At 43.7% G+C, this 15682-nt stretch overlaps 1 protein-coding gene across 2 annotated transcripts in view; it reads right to left on the reverse strand.

Moving 5' to 3' along the window:
• The window catches only part of ASTN1 (astrotactin 1), a 1300999-nt gene that overhangs the window by 801599 nt on the left and 483718 nt on the right, over nt 1-15682 (reverse strand). The window lies entirely within an intron of this gene.

Here is a 15682-nt window from a genome sequence, read left to right on the forward strand (position 1 = left end):
AGTGCTCCATTGCAAGGGAAACCCAGAACGACTTTAAAAATCAGTTTTTCCTTGGCTGTGGAAAGTGCAAAATCATGGTTCCCAAACATCACAAAAGATCCAACATCCGTGTTGGGTGTTAAACATCTGTTTATTTAAAGAATTCACCTAAGCACAATGTCAGGAGAACACTTTTCATCATAAAAAATCCACATTCAGAAGGTGCTTGCTTGGGAAAAATATGTCAGATATGGGTGCAGTACCGCCGCTCGCCTGTGTCAGAAGCGGACATTTACTGACCTGTCAATTTAAAACTTGTACATTCAAATCAAAGTGTGAAAAAGAAGAGACTTCCCATCAAAAGCAATATAGGTTGCTACAATCCACTCTCTATGTTTGAAAAAGGCTGGAATGAAGAGATCTATGGGTATATTTGTAAAAATGTAATTTGTATTTTAGAAAAAAAAGACCATTTTAAACAGTGTTTCAAAAATGAACTCAAGCCAGCCACACTGGACTTCAAAGACATTCCACAGCTTCTCCCCAAACAAAGGAATCTTCCTCCCTGCTCTTGGCCAAGGAACTGGCAGGGAGTTGCTAATGAAAGTGGGAGGGGACTTTGGCCTGTGTATCTGACAGGAGACAAAAGACTCCCTTGACTGAAAGGAAATGCAAATTTGGGCGTCAACAGAAACCAGCTGCTGGCAAGAAGAGACTCAGGTTGCTCTTGGCTCAGCCAAACCTTGGAGGCGGGGCTAGAATGAAATGTGCATCTGGAATTGGAGAAAATATATTTTTGAGAAAAAGACTCATAGAAAACTGTGCCGAACTTGTAAAAATCTGGAATTTATAGGTTGTTAAAATGAAAATGTTGCTCACAAGTAGAAACAGATCTGACACTGAGTAACCTACTAAAAGCGTGAAAAACTGTCATTTGTGAACCGAAACTCTTAGGAAGATGGGACTTGGACAGATACTTGGACAGATACGTGCCTTATTTAATCTGTAATGTAGATATGTATTATTAGCAAGTTGGTGATATTATAAATATGCTTTATATGAAAAATATATTTTCTGTGTAGAAACAAAGGGGAAGTTTTTACCTGGACCGTAAACACAGCATCATCATGACACATCATGACACTCTGGTTTCCTTCTCAAATCAGGAGAGAGGGAATACTTTGACCAATCAGTTTCCTAGAGGGTGGGCTTATTATAATCAGCCTATCCACCCCCTTGGGAAATACATAAATAGGGACTGTTGAGGTCCTAGAGACACACACACACATTCACCCATCAACTGATTTACTGGCGAAGTGCTCTGCAGGAAGAACCCAGATCAAGACTCCAGAACTCTGAAAGCAGAAGGCCCATTCCAGAGCTGAACCCTTCTCAGCTGGCCTTTAAAATCTTGCAACCTGATTTTAACCCCAAAATTCCAAGGGGCACAACCATTCAATAGCCGGGCTGTGCTGTTTTTCTGCTTCTTGCCTAGAACCCTTGCTAGAACCCAGAGATCCAAACCAGCAGAGCAGAGCTGTAACCCAGAACCAATCCGTCAGATCCAGTCCAAGAAGCCGCACAGAGACCAGAGTGCCTTGCTGAGTGCAGAACCAAGCGCCTGAATCCTGTCCGGAGGCTAGCAGATTCCAGTCCAAAACCTTTGACCAGATCCTGACGGGCCTATTCCAAAACCATAATTGTGAGTATTTAGCATAGAACTGTCCATAGCCAATATCTTATCCTTAAGTAATCCCATCCAGCCCATTCTATCATATCCAGAACTGCATTGTAGAATCTCTTTTGTCTGTCCTGAATCTTTCCCTCATCCATATGATCCTGTGATAATTGTAGTGATAAATCATCTTTGCGCTAATATATTTGCTGAAGAAGGCAAGTGTCTTCGCGGACAAAGACCCGACAGAGGCGCCTCTGGACTGGTGGCTGTACCGTTGGTATCTCGCATCTTCATAGCCACTTAGTGTAAAGCCAATCCGTGTTTGTAATATTCAAAAGCGCATCTTTCATTTGAAATCTTGACTCTTTTGAGAAAAATCGAGCTTTACTAAAACCTTCATAACTTCTGAACCGTACATGCTAAGAATGAAATTTAAGTGTCAATTGAAGCTAACATCCTCAGCATTCCAACTCCTTATAGTTTTGCCGCAATCGCGCTTAACGTGTGCAGAAAAGTTTACCGCAATTCTGCATTTGGCTCTATTTCATACAATATAAAACAGCTATTTCTTGCATTCAACCTCTGAATTCAGTTTCCTATCTATCAGTCATTCAATCATCATTGCTAGTGTATACCTGAAGCCATCCAAAGTAGCTCCCACTAGTTCTGAATCCATTTTAGAGAATTAAATCCATTTTTAGCATGTTTTCATTCATTGCAAACCACATTCAAAAGCAATTGACCTGTTTAAAATCATTCCTGTTTCTCTCTATGCTTGCTGGGGGGAATTGGGATTGAAACTGCATTTGTTGATTGTTTATTTCTGAAACCTGTTTTCTATCCTTCCATCTCTAGATTGCATATTAGGGGGGATTGAGTAGTATCAGGGGGAAAGAGTGATTGCATTGCATTTGATCAAACACAAAAGTATCATTTCTGTGCTCCATTAATTTCCTATCATTGCATTTCATTCAACCCACACAAAGTTTATTCTATGCCACATAATTCTTCTCATCCATGCTCCTATTGATTAAAGAGATTGCTGATTGTGATATCATCCATTGCCGATCATTGTATAAATATGAATAAGTGTGATATCTAGATATTGTTCAAATTCATAAAAGTGTGATATATATATTGCTCAATTCATCAAACAAATCTTTTAACTTTGCAAAACAACCTACTTCTTGGTTCAGTGAGACCGGGAAGGGATTCAAAGAGAGGGGCGTGATATAAGGGTACATCATTCAGAAATAAAAGAACTTTAGACATAAAAATATATAACTAAGGGTTCCAGCTGGGCATCTCACGCTAGGCATTGACTTAGGTGGAGTGCTGGGTTGAAACTACTTACACCCTTCAAGGCCTGATAGCCATGCCAATGGACGTTTTATGGTACTTGAGACCTCAAGGTCGCTCCTGCTGCAAGAACAGACATGGCTTTATCAGTATTCCACTGTGTTTTCGATCTAAGAAGTGTATTTCTTTCTTATATTTTTAAATAATGGCCTTGATTGATGATGGCAACCAGGCCTGTGTCTCCAGGGCAGCAGAGGGAAGATCCTGGAGCTTAGTTTCATGTTGGCAGAAATTACCGTTCATTTACCCCGCAGCAAACAGCCTTTTAAACTCACACACAATTGCAATTGTATACAGCATCTTAGAAGGCACACAGTTTCAAAATACATGAGTCTCACTTCTGGAATGTCCATATGTATAGGGCTGTTATATAAGAACATTGTGTTCAAGCTTTGAAAGTTTAGTGGGCATTTCTCTTAGCATACTGTCAATTTGGATGAGGGAAAAAACAAAAATGCCATTCTTTTATTTATTTTACATGCAATAAGCTCCTTTTCACTTTATGTGCTTGGAGCGCAATCTGGTATTCCATTGAATATACTGTACGCACTGCTGGTTCTTTATGTGTGAGTGCAGCTCCAAATGGATTGTCAGTCACATGTCTCTCTTTTCCTTCCTGAAAGCATTGCGCGTATCTTTGCACTCTTGATTTAGGCCTACTTTCTTTCCTTTAGATTTTAGGCCTGAAAATTCAATGGCCATTTGCAAATCACTCTGACCTCTTTATTTCTGACCTTCAGGGGCTAGATTTCACCCCACAAAAGTGATGTTCAATTCTTGTTATGTCATGCCCCCCAGACGGTTCTAGTTCCAAACCGGCTCCAAATATAGTGGAAGAATTTCTGTTCTTAATATGCAGTGATCCAAGAGGGCGAAACCTATGGCCATAGAGTTGCCACACTTTCTGTAAAACAACATACTATATATATATATATATATATGCAATCACCCTTTACTAACACACTAGAATAATTATAATGTAAGGGTCATTGCATTATCAGTGTTAATATAAAAGGTTGAATACCAAATACTGTGAGTTTATCATATTTTTCTGAAGAGATGCTCTTATAGCAAGGGACTTAAGTTTTAGTTCTGTTCATTTTAATGCACGTGGTTGTGATCCTTCCCTTAGAGCAGCTCTCAAACTAAGACTGATTTCAATTTCATGAAGATTTAGCGGTGCCGCCCAGTTTCATGTGACAGCCAACTAGTCTCAATATTAACTGTGGGATCCCACAAGCGACACAGTGGGGTGGGGCTGAGTGGGGTGCTTTGGAGGTCGTTGAAGGGAAAGGTAGGGAGGGTAGGTGATTCAGGAGATATCTTTTTCTTAGACACATCGCTCCCATAAATAAACATTTCCATTTCAGGACATTAATTAATTACATTACTAATAGCTGGAAACTAACCCAAGGAAGGAGGAGTAATCCCTATAATGTTGCAAATTAAGAAATGTGTTAAGGCTAGGAGTGGGTACCACCACAGTTCTAGCAAAGTATTAACATTAACATATTCAAAATACACTACATATGTGAGGAGCACTACAGGAAGCCTGGGGGCGCAACCAGGTGAAACAATGTGCAGCAGTCGAGCCTCTTGTTGCTGAACTAAACCGCCATTTATCTGACCTCAGTGCATCTTTGATGCCTTGTGCACATTTTCAGGGGCATCACTCACTATTAACAGAGAAGTGGAAGTTCTAGGACTTATGAGATAGATGTGCCCTGATGAAGGATATTGTATTATCAGAAATCCATTGGCCCAAAACATCTGTACTGCTCTGTTCTTATTGTTCAATTTTATCAATGATCATAAAATTGGTTGTTATACTTTCACATAAGCGTCTGAAATGTGTTTCTTTTGACCTAACTCGAACATTTATGGAAATACGCCATTGGCGCATATTCTCTGTGATCATAGAGCATTCGAGCTCATTAGAATCTTTCTGCACAATTTAAAAGGTGCACATATTTTAAATGTACGAAGGGGCACCTGTGCCGAAATACTTTCTGCAGAGAACAATCTTAACATGCATGATTGCAAGTTTCCCAGACAGACGTTCCACTGGTCTAGTGGGTAAGCTTCTCGACTTTGTTACTCAGGGCCTGAGTTTGAGTCCTGGAGGCAGCAACAAGGGCAGATCATTTTCATGAAAGCATTTCCTGGGTCTGAGATTCAGCGAGACATGTTTTGCCAGATCCAGGAATCTGGGAAATTCCGGTCCAATTACCAACGTTGTTTTTACCCAATGCTGATGCTTCTCTCTTGCTTTTCTGCCCCCTCCCAACTCTTCACATCCTCTTCCTTCTCTGTCTACATTTCCTGTCCTCTTTCACCCCTCTCCTCCTCTACCCCTCCCATTCTGTATTGGGTTTCTCTGCCATTCCTCCTCTTTCCTGCTCTTTCTCTCAGTCTCTCGCCTTTGAACTGTCTCTCCTTCGTTATGTTCTGTTCATCCCTTTCTGTCTCTCCTGTTCTGTCACTACGTCCTCTTCCATCTCAATCTCCACATTTTCTTTGGTCTCTCCCTCCTTTGTCTCTCACATGCTTCTCCAACTTCTCATCTCTGGCAGTCTCTTTTGTTATTGCTGTTCTCTATCTTCTCCTCTCTCTCCACCCATCTTGTGTGTCTCTCCCTATTGTTCTCTTGCACTCAGATTGTGTCACTCGTTCTCTATGTCCATTATTCTCCCTACCCCAAATCTGTCTCTCTCCAGTTCTCCTGCTCGTTTTCTTCCTCCTTTATCTATTTGTTCCCCTCTCTTTACCGCATTCTGTCTCTGTCTCTCGCTCCTGTTCTCCCATGCCCTCTTTTTCTTCTCTTTGTTCTCTACGCTTTACCACATTCTGTCTCTTTCTCTCCCTCCTGTTCTCTCAGGACCCATTTTCGGTCTCTTGTTATCTGGTTCTCTATTTACCACATTCTGTCTTGTGCCTCACACCTGTTCGCCCATGCCCTCTTTTGAATCTCCTGTTGTCCCTTTCTCCTCATTTCACCACATTCTGCCTCTTTCTCTCGCTCCTGTTTACCCACACTCTCTTTTCTGTCTCTTGTTTTCTCATTCTACTCGCTTCACTGCATTCTGTCTCTTTCTCTTGCTCCTGTTCTTCAACACCCTCTTTTCTTTCTCTTGTTTTCTCTTTCTTCTCTCTTTACATCATTCTGTCTCTTTCTCTCCCTCCTGTTCCGTCATGCCCTCTTTCCCATCTCTTGTTGTCTCTTTCTCCTCTCTTTACCGGATTCTCTCTCTCACCCTACTGTTCTATCATGCCCTTGTAGAGGAGGAGCCAAGTACCCCCACTACACCTGCCCCTCCTACATTACCTGAAATGTATTAACCAAAATATGTGACGTATACTGAACAGTTAAACCAACAAAGAGAAGAGTGTGGACTATGTGCAGTCCCCATAAGAATACCTATAGCTAAGAGAATATGGGAAGTAAAGTACCCATTGAGGAAGCCATACTTGCATCCAAAAACATATGATGGCCATTTGAACGAGATTCCTGATAAAAAAAGAAACTGAACGACCAGGATGAATGGTGACATCATACAAGGTGAATCGACACCCAGATAGAAAGATAACCAGACCAGAGGGGCAGACGATTATAAAGAGCAAAGAAGAACCAAGGATATGTGACATCTTGGGATCAAGATGAAGAGACTTATGCTACAGAGCTGATGAAGATACTTAGTTAGTTTAAATGTGTACAGATGCAATGAAACACAAGCAGCAAAGCAATCATGAAGCTAGCCAAATGCTTAAATAGAGTAGACCGTGGCAAGCGCCAACATATACCTATATACCTCATAGACACATATGGATTAATTGAAGAATGAATGTTTCCACTACATATAAAGCAGTACTGAACAACGCAAGAAGGCCTCATTCCAATGTCGCAGTTAAAAAAAGCAATTGAATTAAACAGAATCCATTTCAGCTAAGGAGTCCACTGAGCCAAGAAGCCAAGGTTTTATCAAACTAGGAGTTGGCTGACATTGGATACAATTAATGTGAAAGAACAGAAGCTCCTGTTCAAGAAGGTCAAGTGAAAACAAAAGATGTCAGAGGTCTATTGAAGAATAAAATCGAATACACGAAAAGGCCCAATTCATGGTGTCCAGTCACGTGATGGAAGAAAGTTGGACGGACGAGATGGTCACACCTATGCATGTAAAGAGGATAGTACCCACACTCCTAAAAAATTCTCAGAGAACAGTACAGACTCAAGGCCAACTTCAAAGGTACTAATTGACACTGGACCATTGAGGTGATGATGGATCCTATTTTAATTGGAGAGAACCTGGTATCAAGACAAGCTTATCCACACCTGGTTGTTCAGTCTGCGTGCTGCTCACGTAGATGGAAATTACTGATGGGGGTGAGAAGCCAACCGATTGTAGGGGACCACGCAGTCAGGGGTCCTATAGTTTGTGTAGCCAATGGGACGTTGTACATTTAGTGACGTTCATATTGGCCATTTTGGAGGGAGGGCTCAGTTGCCCCACCTGATGTCAGCTATCCGATTACCTTCTCCGTTACTCCATACAGATATAGAATCTATGCTTAGTTATTCACTTAGAACCAATCCTGCTTCCCGATACGTTTCTGTAGTTTGACACATAGGATGAAGTTGGAAATGACGCAGGTCTTCACATCAGTAGTGACACATTTGGACTATAAAAATATATTTTTTTCTTAAATGAGTTGAGAGAGTATCGAGCGATTGCTGATATTCGTTGTACTCCCTGTTTTAAGACTTGCATTAAAACAGACAAACTTTGCCAAATTATTTGTGTCATCTGGATTATTGATGTATGAGTAGAATCTGCATCCCCACTCATCTCTAAGGTATTGTTACTCATCTTAAAGGGCTGGAGGCCTCCAGTTCACCCTCCTTTCATTCTCTTGTCTCTTTCTCCTCTCTTTACCGCATTCTGCATCTTTCTCTCCCTCCTGTTCTCACACCCTATTTTCTGTCTCCTGTTTACTTTTTCTCCTCCCTTTACCGCATGTCTCTATATCTTGTTCCTGTTCTCTCAAGCCCTTTGTTCTGTCCCTTGTTGTCTCTTTCTTCTTTCTTTAACACATTCTGTCTTGGTCTCTCACTGCTGTTCTCCCTCTTTTTGTTCTCTTGTCCCTTTTTCCCCTCCTTACAGCATTCTGTCTCTTTCTTTCCCTCCTGTTCTCTCACTCCCTATGTTTTGTCTTTTCTTTGTCTCTTCCACCTCTCGTTTACCCCATTGTGTCTCTTTCTCTACCTCCTGTTCTCTCACACCTTATTTCCTGTCTTGTGTTGTCTCTCCCTCCTCTATTTACAACATTCCATCTCTTTCTCTCACTCCTGTTCTCCCAAACTCTTTTCTGTCTCTTGTTTTTGCTTTCTTCTCTCTTTATCTCATTCTGTTTTTTCTCTCCCTCCTGTTCCACTGTGCCCTCATTTTGGTCTCTTGTTCTCTATTTCTCCTGTCTTTACCGCATCCTGTCTTGTCTATTGCTCCTATTCTTCCACAATCTCTTTTTAGACCCTTTTGGTCCTTTTCTCCTCTCTTTGGTGCATTCTGTCTCTTTCTCTGCCTCCTGTTTTCTCATGCCCTCTTTTCATTCTCTTGTCTCTTTCTCCTCTCTTTAGCGCATTCTTTATCTTTCTCTCACACCCTATTTTCTGTCTCCTGTTTTCCTTTTCTCCTCCCTTTACCGCTTGTCTCTATATAACATTCCTGTTCTCCAAAGCCCACTTTCTGTCTCTCTTTCTTCTTTCTTTACCACATTCTGTCTTTGTCTCTCGCTCCTGTTCTCCCAAGCCCCCTTTTTGGGCTCTTTCTCTCTTGACCGCATTCTTGGCCTCATTACGACTTTGGAGGCAGCCATGCCCTTAATAAGGGCATGGCTGCCTCCAAAACCGTGTCCGGGTCCGGGTTCCCTGAATGGGGAATTACCGGGCCATTCCGAGTTTGGAGGGCCAGGCAATTCTTCCTTCATGGAACCCGGGCCCGTACCTTCCCCATTCCCATTTGAGCCCCCATAGGGCTCACTGGGAATGGGTGCGGGAGCTAACAACGGGCCGGTTACGACTGGCCCGTTGTTAGCTCCCTGGTCCCCTCGCGGGACCCGCTCTGGAGGTCTGGTAAAACCAGACGTCCAGAGCGGGTCCCGCAAGGGAACCTCGTAATATTGCGGAATGCGTTTAATGGCGCCGGCACCATTACCGGCGCCGTTAAACGCATTCAGCAATAGTTGTAATGAGGCCCTCTGTCTTGGTCTCTCGCTCCTGTTCTCCCTCTTTCCTTTCTCTTGTCGCTTCCTCCTCTCTTTACCACATTCTATCTCTTTCTCTTGCTCCTGTCCTCCCATGCATTATTTTCTGGCTCTTGTCTCTTTCTCCTCTCTTTGCTGCATTCTGTCTCTTTCTCTCACTCCTGTTCTCTCACACCCTCTTTTCTGGCTCTTGCTGTCTCGTCCTCCTCTCTTTACCACATTCTGTCTCTTTATCTCGCTCCTGTCCTCCCATTACTTCTTTTCTGGTTCTTGTCGTCTCTTCCTCCTCTCTTTACCACATTCTGTCTCTTTCACTCGCTCCTGTACTCCCACGCCCTCTTTTCTGGCTCTTGTTGTCTGTCTCTTTCTCTCACTCCTGTTCTCCCACACCCTCTTTTCATTCTCTTGTCTCTTTCGCCTCTCTTTGCCACATCTGTCTGTCTCTCGCTCCAGATCTCCCACACCCTCTTTTCTGTCTCTTCCTCCTCTCTTTACCACATTATGTCTCTTTCTCTCGCTACTGTTCTCCCACACTTTCTTTTCTGTCTCTTTTCTCTTCCTCCTCTATTTACCACATTGTGTCTTTTTCTCCCTCCTGTTCTTTTACACCCTATTTCCGGTCTTTAGTTGTCTCTCCCTCCTCTCTTTACCACATTCTGTCTCTTTCTCTTGCTCCTGTTCTCCCAGACCCTCTTTTCTGTCTCTTGTTTTCTCTTTCTTCTCTCTTTACCTCATTCTGTCTCTTTCTCTCCCTCCTGTTCCGTCGTGCCCTCTTTATGGTCTTTTGTTCTCTATTTCTCCTGTCTTTACCACATTCTGTCTTGTCTCTCGCTCCTGTTCTCCCACAATCTCCTTTCAGACCCTTTTGGTCTCTTTCTCCTCTCTTTGCTGCATTCTGTCTCTTTCTCTGCCTTCTGTTCTCTCATGCCCTCTTTTCATTCTCTTGTCTCTTTCTCCTCTCTTTACCGCATTCTGTATCTTTCTATGCCTCCTATTCCCTCACACCCTATTTTCTGTCTCCTGTTTTCCTTTTCTCCTCCCATTACCACATGTCTCTATATATTGTTCCTGTTCTCCAAATCCCACTTTTCTGTCTCTCTTTCTTCTTTCTTTATCACATTCCGTCTTTGTCTCTCGCTCCTGTTCTCCCAAGCCCCCTTTTTGGGCTCTTTCTCTCTTTACCGCATTCTGTCTTGGTCTCTCGTTCCTGTTCTCGCTCTTTCCTTTCTCTTGTCCCTTCCTCCTCTCTTTACCACATTCTGTCTCTTTCTCTCGCTCCTGTTCTCCCACACCCTCTTTTCTGGCTCTTGCTGTCTCTTCCTCCTCTCTTTACCACATTCTGTCTCCTCTTTTTCTCACTCCTGTCCTCGCATGACTTCTTTTCTGGCTCTTGTTGTCTCTTCCTCCTCTCTTTACCACATTATGTCTCTTTCTCTAGCTCCTGTACTCCCACACCCTCTTTTCTGGCTCTTGTTGTCTCTTCGCCCTCTCTTTAGCACATTCTGTCTCTTTCTCTCACTCCTGTTCTCCCACGCCCTCTTTTCATTCTCTTGTCTCTTTCACCTCTCTTTGCTCTGTCTTTGTCTCTCGCTCCTGATCTCCCACACCCTCTTTTCTGTCTCTTCCTCCTCTCTTTACCACATTCTGTCTCTCTCGCTCCTGTTCTCCAACACTTTCTTTTCTGGCTCTTGTTGTCTCTTCCTCCTCTCTTTACCAAATTGTGTCTCTTTCTCTCGCCCCTGTTCTCCCAAGCCCTCTTTTCTGGCTCTTGTTGTCCCTTTCTCCTCTCTTTACCGCATTCTGTCTTTGTCTCTCGCTCCTGTTCTCCCATGCCCTCTTTTCTTTCTCTTGTCTCTTCCTCCACTCTTTACCACATTCTGTCTCTTTCTCTCGCTCCTGTTCTCGCACACCCTCTTTTCTGGCTCTTGTCATTTCTTCCTCCTCTCCTTCCCACATTCTGTCTCTTTCTCTCGATCCTGTTCTCCTACGCCCTCATTTCTCACTCTCGTCTCTTCCTCCTCTCTTTACCACATTATGTCTCTTTCTCTTACTCCTGTTCTCCCACACCTGCTTTTCTGGCTCTTGTCTCTTCCTCCTCTCTTTAGCACATTCTGTCCTTTTCTCTCGCTCCTGTTCTCCCATGCCCTCTTTTCTTTCTCCTGTCTCTTCCTCCTCTCTTTACCACATTCTGTCTCTTTCTCTTACTCTTGTTCTCCCACACCCTCTTGTCTGGCTCTTGTTGTCTCTTGCTCCTCTCTTCACCACATTCTGTCTTTGTCTCTTGCTCCTGTTCTCCCACACCCTCTTTTCATTCTCTTGTCCCTTTCTCCTCTTCTTCCTACATTCTGTCTTTGTCTCTCGCTCATGTTCTCCCACGCCTTCTTTTCGGGCTCTTGTCTCTTTCTCCTCTCTGCTGCATTCTATACCTTTCTCTCACGCCTGTTCTCCCATGACCTCTTTTCTGGCTCTTCTTTTCTCTTTCTCCTCTCTTCACCACATTCTGTCTTTATCTCTCGCTCCTGTTCTCCCACACACTCTTTTCGTTATCTTGTCCCTTTCTCCCCTCCTTCCTGCATTCTGTCTTTATTTCTCTCTCCTGATCTCCCACACCTTCTTTTCTGGCTCTTGTCTCTTTCTCCTCTCTTTGCTGCATTCTGTCTTTGTCTCTCGCTCCTGTTCTCCCACGCCCTCTTTTCGTTCTCTTGTCTCTTTCTCCTCTCTTTGCCACATTCTGTCTTTGTCTTTCACTCCTGTTCTTCCACACCCTCTATTCTGGCTCTTGTCCCTTTCTCGTCTCCTTATCGCATTCAGTCTGTCTCTCGCTCATGTTCTCCCGCGCCTTCTTTTCTGGCTCTTGTCTCTTTCTCCTCTCCTAACCGCATTCTGTCTCTTTCTGTCGCTCCTGTTCTCCCACGCCCTCTTTTCTGTCTCTTGTCCCTTTCTCCCCTCTCCCCACCACATCTGTGTTGCTCTCTCCACTGTTCGCTGGCACCTTCTCCCTCTTTTCTGTGGGCGTGGCTACACCTGTCCTGCCTCCTTATCAGCAGGTTGCTGTTAACTCGATAGACCAGGATGAACACAGGGAGGCTGCAGCACTAACATGCAGTGTTTATTTACTAAGGCACGGGCCATGCCCCTCGGCCTCCTCCCCCATCACTCACTGCACGCCTCTGAGCAAAAGGCCGAGCAAAAGGCTGAGCTCGCAACAACTCAGCCAGCTGTTAATATGTTCATGCTGCGGGATCCATCCCCCCTCCCCAATTATGGGCCCGAGCCCCCACCCCCATGCTGGCAGGCCCCACCATTTGAAGTACACTATGTTAGAGTAATAGAAAGGAGTCATAGGCATAAAGCAGTGATCTGTAACCTTGGGTATCACAGTCCAAAAGTGCTGCAGCCTGCAAACCCCTGGCATAAAGCATAAGGCATGGCCTAAAGGACAATTGAGGTTGGCTCGCCATTCAAATTTGGGGTATCAATTTTTGTGGAATTCTGACTTCTACATCATAAATAACCAAATTAAATAGAGCGGATTTAAAGAAACAGGCATGGCAGATGCCACTGGTGACATTAAACATGCGTTTCTCATATATATATATATATAATGGCGATAACCTCTGTCACCAAGCCTGCACTTTACAACTCAACTACCAGCCGGTCAGAATTGGCCCCCATCAAAGTTGGTCATGAATCAGTACATTGCAGAATGAATGTGCCCTCTTTCGGGGTGACATACTTCAGTAAGGATACTATGCAACCGTCTGCATTGCAGCACACATGTCTCGGTCTAGCTGCCATAGTTATTAAATTCAGCATTGCAAGAAGACATGACTATGTTACCTGTTACACTTATTAGCACAACTTTACAGATCGGAAGGCTTTAAAACTGTTTTGCATTTAATCCCCGGGGGAATCTAGAGGAGTCCGAGTTCCCATGCCGTGTACTGGGGGAAATACACTTTGATCACCAAAGGCCACGATTAGTAATCGTGGGCGCCATGCACAACCATGGCATTCGTCATTACAAGGGGTTCATATGGCAACTGCCTATTTGTTAAAAATACAGGTGCATGACATAGGGACCACCACATCATCACCTGCAACAAAGTCAGGCGAGGGCGGCGGCACTGAAAGTTTCCCTGCATGGAGCTTTTTCCACTCTGTGTCACGCTCCTTTTCGAAACCCAAAATGGCCTGGAAGCGGATAAACACAGGGAGAGCTTGTCCTTGCATTTTTAGCTGCCTTGGGCCATATTACTTCTGGACACAAATGAGGTTTAGTGTCTGAATCGCTCAGCTATTCTGCTACTTTAGTTGCCAGTTCTGGGGGTTCCCCCAATTGGTCTTGGATCTTCTCTTAGGTTTAATGAACTCTATGCACCCCCAGGGAGGATTCCCCATAGCACACTTGCACCTCACCTTTGATTGTCTCTGTTTCCCTCGCACCATCACTTGGGCATGTATGCCAACCATAACAGAAGACAAATCTGTTACAGGAATACAGGGACTTCTTATCAAATAAGTCAACAGATCTTCAATCAGATCAAAATACCAAATACACACATGTATCAAATGAATCGGGACAAGAAAACCTGCTTTCCTCCTGAAGAGAGCCACACTTAAGTGGCAAAGCACCTGTTGAGGAGTATGAAGACGGAGGTCCAAGTATGGCCCTCATGAACCCGACACGACGCTCAGCCTGAAGACATAGAAATTACAGATGGCCATCACTTTTAGGCCCTTCATCGCCATCGTCGATGTATTGCAGATGTGAAAAGCGTTACTCTCTCAGACAGCCATTCAAGACATGCACAATAGATGATATGGAGGGGATGGAGGTGTCTTCAATTAAAGATGTCGATTGACTGCAACTCGAGAAATCAATGACATCATCACTCTCATGACGACATAGGTTCGCTTAGGCATGAAGCACACAGGCATCCACTCACGCAGCTATACACACATGCACTAGTTTATTGGATATAGACACGAAACACATGCTTGTGATTCACGTAGACAAGAGAACCGATACACATACATATCGATATATACATTCAAAGAAAAACTTTAGTTCCAGGGCTGTTAAGGTGAGAATATAACGCAACAAAACCTCAGAAATTCCGCTAAAGCCACCTTAACTTCACGGCCCCTATTGCACAGCCTATGGCCATAATGATGACTTCAAAGATCAGATCACTGATGACATCGCTAATTGCATTGCAACAGTACCTTCAACAGTGCCTGGCATTAAGCGTGGCCTTCAGCCATGGTCAGTGTGCATGGCCAAATATGAATGGGTACTAGTCATGGCCTTCAGTTATGGACAGTGGTCACAACCTTCACCCATGGGCACTGAATATTCTAAAACACTAACAGGCTACAACCATAGATTCAGGCCTTTGCCAGTGGATGCAGCTTTCAACCGTGTCTACTGTATATTATATACACTGATCAGGTGCTAACCATGGACTTTAGCACAATACTGGCCAGTGGCCACAATGTTTGACTGTGCCCACTATATATTCTGTGCTCCAAGACCCCCAACCAGCCAATAGAGTCGGGGTTTGCTCAGAAGCACTTTAAGACAAGATAGCAGCACCCGTGAGATGGATGGGGGTGCAGGTATACACTTCAACACCAATCAATAAGGACAACTCAACGGTTTGGCAAAGGGAGTCGGTTTAATAAGAAGTACAAAAAACAGGGAGTCATGAATATCCGCAAATGGTGCGATCTTCCTTCTCGCTTCAACTCTAATAAGCTTCATAAAAATCATGACATTTATACTGAAAACTTGTCTTCCTTGATGTGTAACACTCAAAAGTTGACATGCAATTCTATTGGTTCGCGAAAGGTAACTTTAATATAGGTACTATATCTGTATATGGTAACACAGTGAGGAGATTGGGTAAACACTGTCAGGTGGGCATCTAAGCCCTTCCTTCAAAAATGACTACTGCAGACATCACTAAAAGTATGACATCTTATTGGTTCTACTGACTATAGGACTTTAGATTATTTGGTTCATTTTGATTGGGTTGGCACCAATCCCATGCATACTTTTCCACTTTGCTTAGCAGCAGTCAGAATCGTCGGCCAGGTGCAGGGTGCTCCTTAGTTACCCAGCCTTCCTCCAGTTATTGTTACAATCAATCATCACTTTAGCAGCCATGTGTCAATTATTTCACTGTGGTTGACCTCGAGACTGCATCTTCTGTCTGGAAAAGTTCTGATATCTTCACCTGGCCTGGTGCCATGCGTAGGTGTGAGCTCACGCTTCTTCTTGCTCGGCTGGTCACGTGATTTGGACACCGTGATTTTGCCTCTTTTCCATCAATTTGTGTATTTGATTCTCGTTTCACCCGCCACCTGCCTTCGTCATCTTATCTCGACATTTCAGAGGCA

This window comes from Ambystoma mexicanum, chromosome 1q (assembly GCF_040938575.1).
Source record: "Ambystoma mexicanum isolate Mex_15411 chromosome 1q, UKY_AmexF1_1, whole genome shotgun sequence".
Taxonomy (NCBI): Eukaryota; Metazoa; Chordata; class Amphibia; order Caudata; family Ambystomatidae; genus Ambystoma; species Ambystoma mexicanum.